Raw genomic sequence first — 6,071 nt, forward strand, 5'->3', positions numbered from 1 at the left:
GAAGTATTGCAAGTTTGTCTCCTTCCTGAACAGGACTGGCCTTCCATGTTACTGTCTTCCTGTCACGATGAGCAAGCTGCCTAGGAGTGCCCTTTCCCAGAGGTGGACCCAGGCGGCTGCACAGGTTGTGGTATCACCAGGTGCCAAGTTAGGCTCCCCAGTTAGGATTAGCTGGCTAAGTTTATCCTGCGGCCAGGTGATATGTGCAGTAGAGGCCTGCACCTTCTCATCTCAACTTACGTGGATTGCTAACCCCTCGATGTAGAGTGGTCCTTCTGGTTAGGACTACTACACTCCACCCCTTGATCCACATACAGTTAACTACCTTTTCCTAAAGACACTGTAATTTGCTGGTTACATCAGTAAGCTTTTTGGCTAGTAGAAAGGCTCTTATGTGCAAAGTGATTACTACAATTAATAATATAAGTGTAGCAACGAGTGAACCAAATGCTATGAGAATAGGAGTGGAACAGAAAGCACTGGAGCTAAAAGCATCACCATCAGGCACTAGCCTGAGCCCTGGCTACTGGCATTGTCATCTGGATGATGTGTTAATGCTGATGTTAACACTTGGATTTCTAAAACTGTGTGCTGCTTTTCAGTTTTTATTACTGGTAAGCCATCCAAATAAGGGCTTCTCAGTGTTGCCAAGTCTCCTTCCGCCTGTTGACGTTATTCAGCGTGACTCGTAACAAGCTGTCAGCCATATACCAGAAGGCAGAGGTATTTTTGGTATCTGTTCACAGGTAATACTTTGCATACGGTCCTTGTAGTCTGATTTATTAATTTATTTACCTGCCGTAACTTACTGGACTTACTTGAGAACTTCAGTTCGCAAGTTGAGGGGTTTACTACTTATTATTTCTCTGGGGCTTTTTCATGTGGATGGTGCTCTCGGCTGTAGTCTATGATTTTCCACCCACTGGACTGCGTTGGCCCCCTGTAATGGGGCCAATGTGGTTAATACGCTGACTATACAGCAGTATCTCAAACCTCCTGTGAGTGCAGCAGTTGGTCCCATCTCTGGGCTTGCTCACAGTGACCTGCTGCTGCTGAGGCTGTGCCGCAGCAACATCTGCTCTGGCCTCAGAGGAGCTTGGGAGCCGGTGGGTCTGTCCCTGACAGGGTGCTGTAGTTGGCAGGACGTACGCTATGTGCAACCACATGGGCAATACTTAACAGCGTAAACACCATTGCAACTGGATGTGTTTTCATGTGTAGCTGTCCTGTGGCCTTAAGAACATTATTCTGAAAACATTTTTCTTTTTTAAATATGTACAATAGGTTCACAATTGCATGGTATGAGATTGTTCATGACCTTGGCGATAAATCATCCTTCTCTGATGGTTTTTCCAATCCCTTGTCCTACTGGTGACATGGTGAAGAGGGTAGATACTGAAGGCCCTGTAGTAAAGCCCAGATCCACAGGACAGTTTATGCGAGTCTGCCAGCAATTCATCTCTCCCTACATTGTGCGGTGTCTTTTGTAAGTGCATGAAATGATACTCAGAAATACACATGCATATACACGCCTGTCATGTAGACAGATCAGTATCTGTAAGGTTGCAATGGGATACTCAGTTTATTGTGTTATCTCCTGAAGATAAGTTTAAGGAAAGGTTGTTTTTAATAGTTATCCTTGTTCCCCAAGCTGGAATATTTCCCTTCATAGACACTTCCAATATATACAGTCATTTTTCTTTTTTTTTTTTCATTCCTGCCCTTTCATCCACTGTTGCTTCTTTATAATAACCAGACACCCTTTACACAGCACTTCAATCAGCAGTTGTTATATTTACACATAGATTTTTACCATCTTGTCTTTCCTTTAAAGGGAAGGTGTTAGCACCTTATATGGCATCATGTGTTATATAGGGTTAACTTTAAGCAATCCTAGCAGACAACTGTTAAGTTTGGCCGTGGGCAGGCAGCCCCCAGCAGCAGGGCAAGCAGCAGGGCAAGCACCACATGGCGTGCTCTGATGGCAGCTCCGCAGTGACGTGTGTAGCCCTCGGACACCGGCTGGGCTGGCCAGGAGGCAGCCCCCCACCCCTGGCACTGCTGCCTGTCCCCTGCCGGTGCATCAGCCTCTGGTCCTGGGCGGCCCAGTCCCGCCCAGGCCATGCCAGCTGCCGGTGCGCACCCCTCCATGCAGCCACAGCTCCAGGGCTGTTTCCCTGTCCCTCCCCACCACCCTTTGACAGGGGAACCCCAGGAAACCAGGGCCTGGAGTGACAGAGGCTACAGTCATCGGCTGAGCAACGGCTGGGGCCCTGCCGGATACAGGCCAGAGCCAAAGGCTTAAAAAGGATGGCATATCCCAGGGTAAACAACTGCAAAAGCTGGTCTTTCTGAGAGAAGGAAACCTGCTGGCACCCAGACACAAGGGGACCCCATGCACACAGGGGAAGAGAGGTCCTTCAGCTCAGTCCTTTCCATTCGGTCAGTTTATTCGACAGACGAGCCCGCTCCAAGCAGATCGGGCAGGCACAGCCAACACAAGCAGGCTGCAGGTCAATCTCAGCGCCATGAGGTGGGAGACAACGCTCTCCAAAAGACACTGCACTGCCTGGCTTTATTATGGTGCAGCAGGACACAGGAGAAAAATCAAGAGTTTAAAAAAAAAGAGGTTGTCCCATCACCATCGCTGCAGCCGCAGAACGGTCCAGAGAAAGAGGTGGGAGGATCTCTCCACGCACGTGGTGTCCATCATTCACAGCAGAGTCTGTAGGGTAAGTCCCGGCTGGGTGGAGAAGGTGTGCTCCCGAAAGACAGGAGGAAGGAGGAGCCAGGCTGAATCTTGCCATCTCCCCATATGTATGGGGCTTGAACCTGGCCCCAGGCTGGCACCTCTTCCCTCGAGTCAGAGGCTTAGGGTGAGAGCTGGGGCTGACAGGGCTCTGGGCAGCACATTCCTGACAGCACTGGAACAAGTGCAAGGATTTGCAGGCAGATGGCTGAAAGTCATGTGCTGTGCAGGGGATCGGAGCAAGGATGGAGACCCTGTGGCTCTGATGGCAGCTTTGGGTGCTAATGCAGGAGGGGCTGCGGGCCAGGAGGGTCAAAGTGCCAGGAGGGCAGGGAGCAAGGGCGAGAAGGGAAGCGGGGCTCTGCGAAGGCCTCATGGGGAGAAGACTGCTCAGCTTTGCCCGGTGCTGTGTTGCAGGAGAGCTTTTCAGCAGTTCTACAAGGAGTACGTGGAGTACACGTGCCCTACGGAGGACATCTGCCTGGAGTAGGGGCTGGCACAGGCACCTCCTGCACAGACAGGGCTGCAGTCTCGGCCCTTCCCTGTGTCGTGCATGGACAAGAGCTGCTTTGGGCCTGGAGGAGGAGCGGGCCCGGGACAGGGCTCCCCGGGGCACGGAGTGCTGCCTCTTTTTGTGACTCCCCTTCCTTGGGCTGGGGGGACGGGAGGGGGGGGGGCGGGGCTGGACAAGTTGTGTTTATTGTACACAATACTCTTAGTTTATTCTATTGGAGAAGCACCCGCGGGCTGCTGATACAAAAATCGGAGATCTCCAAACCCCCTTGCTTTCTAACTTTCCTCACCGAAGTGGGAAACTAGGTGCGGCTGGGTAAGGAGTCCGAAAGAAAACTCAATAACACCAGAGCGTGTTATTAAGCAGGCATTCTTTATTGCAGCGCTGGGCAGCACTGGGGATTATCCACCATGAGTGCTCCGCCGATTTTCAGAGATTATATACCATAAAGTTATACATAGTCATAAGATTCCCAAGAACTAATTTGCATAGTAATGAGATTTCCTGGATCTCATTAATATATGTAAATGTCCGCTCCGCATGCGCAGTTGTTTTCTCTGGTGGTCGTCAGGGGTCTTCAGATGAAGGCTTGTAGTCTTCCTCACTGTGTTCGCTGACTGACCCCTGCTTCTGCGCAAACTCAGTCCATGGATCACGTAGGTCATGTAAGCTATGTCCTTCAAGGCAGCTGTTGCAACTCCCTTATCTTTAGGTTTCTGTGCCTCTGTTTTCCCAAGGCCAAGTTGTCTGAAGTGAAATACAGCCATCCTAATTAGAAACTATCTTTTCAAGGCCCAGTTGTCTGAAGTGAGATATACCCATCTAAATTAAAAAAAAAGGCTCCCCTTTGTTTATTTATATAACTAGGTTAGTCAAATGTCTAAGGTATTTACAACATCCTCCTTGTTCTTGGGGCCCCCAACCGTTTCAGTGCCCTGCCTGTGACCGGTGAAGGGGTGGGCAGCAGCGTGCTCGGGCCCTTTCCTGCTGCAGGCTGGGGTGGCGGCATCTCCTCCGTGTGACCATGGCCCGGCTTCCCGTCACACCCGTCTGGGGTGACTTTTAATGCAGCGTCAGAGTCGCACTCTCACAGTATGAAGATGCAGCAGCTACAGCAAACAAGACCCACGTGCTGGCTCCGGCCTGGGAGCTGGGCTTGCCCTGGGTGGGCATTGCCTCCCTGCCAGGCCCTGGGGACAAGGCTGCTGGGCAGGGATGACAGAGCGAGCCCCAGTGTCTCCTCTGCCAGAGCCAGTGCCATGCTGAGCTGAGACAGCTCACCCCTGCCTCTGCCCCCATCCCTACCCCTCCCCTCTTGTACCTGTGCCCTGTGGAGAGAGAAAAATGCTTCCCCCCCCGCCCCCTCCCTCCCTGCAGTAACTGCACCCTCAGGAGGGGAGCCTTTCTCTGCCCCTTTCCCCCTCTCCCCCCAGCTGCAGGTGGCAGAGGCAGAGGCAGGGCTGGGCCACCCCAGGGCAGTGGGGCTCAGCCCCTCTCAGAGCTGGGTCCCCGCCAGAAGCGGGGCCGGGAAGGGCTAAAGCCTGCAGGGAGCTGTGCGAAGCACTGCGGAGGTACAAGAGCTCTCCTGGTCCCTGCAGCCAGCAGTCTCTGTGCTTCAGCTGGATCTGCTGTGGTGGCACCAACTATTAAATATGCCGGTTCATGGAGCAGGGCTGCTGTGCTGTTTGTGTGCCACAGCAGTGGGTTTGGGCCCTGGCCCATTCTTTCCCTTGGGACCTCAAGAGGAGCCGGAGCTTCTCAGGTTTGGTCTGAGCGCCCCGTTGCGATCCCTGGAGGCCAGAGGTCATCGTATGATGATCAGAAGAGGCCTCTGGAGGTCACCTGCTCCAGCCCCCACCCAAAGCAGGGCTTACCCTTCCCCCCACCACTCCTACACCCCACACCTACCCTGTTCTGCAGCAGCGGAGGGCAGGCAGAGGGGTCCCCGAGGCCGGGCTGCGGTGGGCACAGGGACACGCTGGCTCACAGGCGGGCATCATATTAGTGCTGCAGCAAGTCCAGCTCTTCACGCTTGCTTTCGCCAGCTCTGCGCAGCCCTGCCGGCCGCTCCCGGGCCGCCCCGGCCCTGAGGCGAGGCTGCTTGGGTTTGATGCCGTAATCTGCAGGGAGAGCGGAGAGGCTGGGCTCAGCCCTGGGCTGCTCAGGGGGCTGCGGAGTACCGTCTGCCTGGAGGGGTCAGTGCGTGGGAAGGGGTTTCGGAGGGGTGAGGAGAGCGCTGGTACCGTCCACCAGGCCAAAGTGCTGCTGTGGAAGTTCCAGGGGCGCAGAGAAGTCCTCGGGGACCCAGTAACTGACCCTGTGGAGAAAAACGAGGGGCAGGAGTGAGCTGAGACCCTACAGCGCTCGCCCATGCTGGCACAAGAGCTCCCACGTGCCGCTTGGCTTCACCGAGCCCAGCCAGCTCCCCAGGGCTTGGTGCCACAAGCACCAGCCCACAGCCGGGCCAGGAGCCATGGGCTACCTCTGCAGGTACCAGGACAGGGGGGAGGAGGAGGGGGGAGCACCATCACCTCTGGGGCAGGGGCCCCAGGCAGCCATGAACTACACACTGCAAGAAGCACACTCTTTCATCAACGTTCCTTGCTGCTGGGATACCCACACTAGTTCTTTCTGCATCTTATTAGTCTCTTCTATCTCTTCTATCAGATTAAAATATTCCCATGCTCCTTTTAAGCATGTTAGTAATAACAGAGTATAATGCAAATTCTGCTGGTGTGTTTTTTTTTTCCCCCACCCCTTTCTTTTGGAGACAAGTTAATATTTCGGCTGGGGTGGGACATCCAGATA

The 6,071-nt window shown here is 53.7% G+C and overlaps 1 long non-coding RNA gene across 1 annotated transcript; it reads right to left on the bottom strand.

Annotated features, from left to right (window-relative positions):
• Window positions 1-3,616: 3,616 nt before the first annotated feature.
• LOC137663180 (uncharacterized) lies at window positions 3,617-5,265 on the bottom strand. The gene is made up of 2 exons (XR_011048133.1): window positions 5,172-5,265; window positions 3,617-4,372 (listed from the first exon to the last, which is right to left on the bottom strand). It is a non-coding gene; the product is annotated as an uncharacterized lncRNA (long non-coding RNA).
• Between the last annotated feature and the right edge of the window lie 806 nt (window positions 5,266-6,071).

The sequence above is a fragment of the Nyctibius grandis genome, chromosome 4 (genome assembly GCF_013368605.1).
Source record: "Nyctibius grandis isolate bNycGra1 chromosome 4, bNycGra1.pri, whole genome shotgun sequence".
In the NCBI taxonomy this organism is placed as follows: Eukaryota; Metazoa; Chordata; class Aves; order Nyctibiiformes; family Nyctibiidae; genus Nyctibius; species Nyctibius grandis.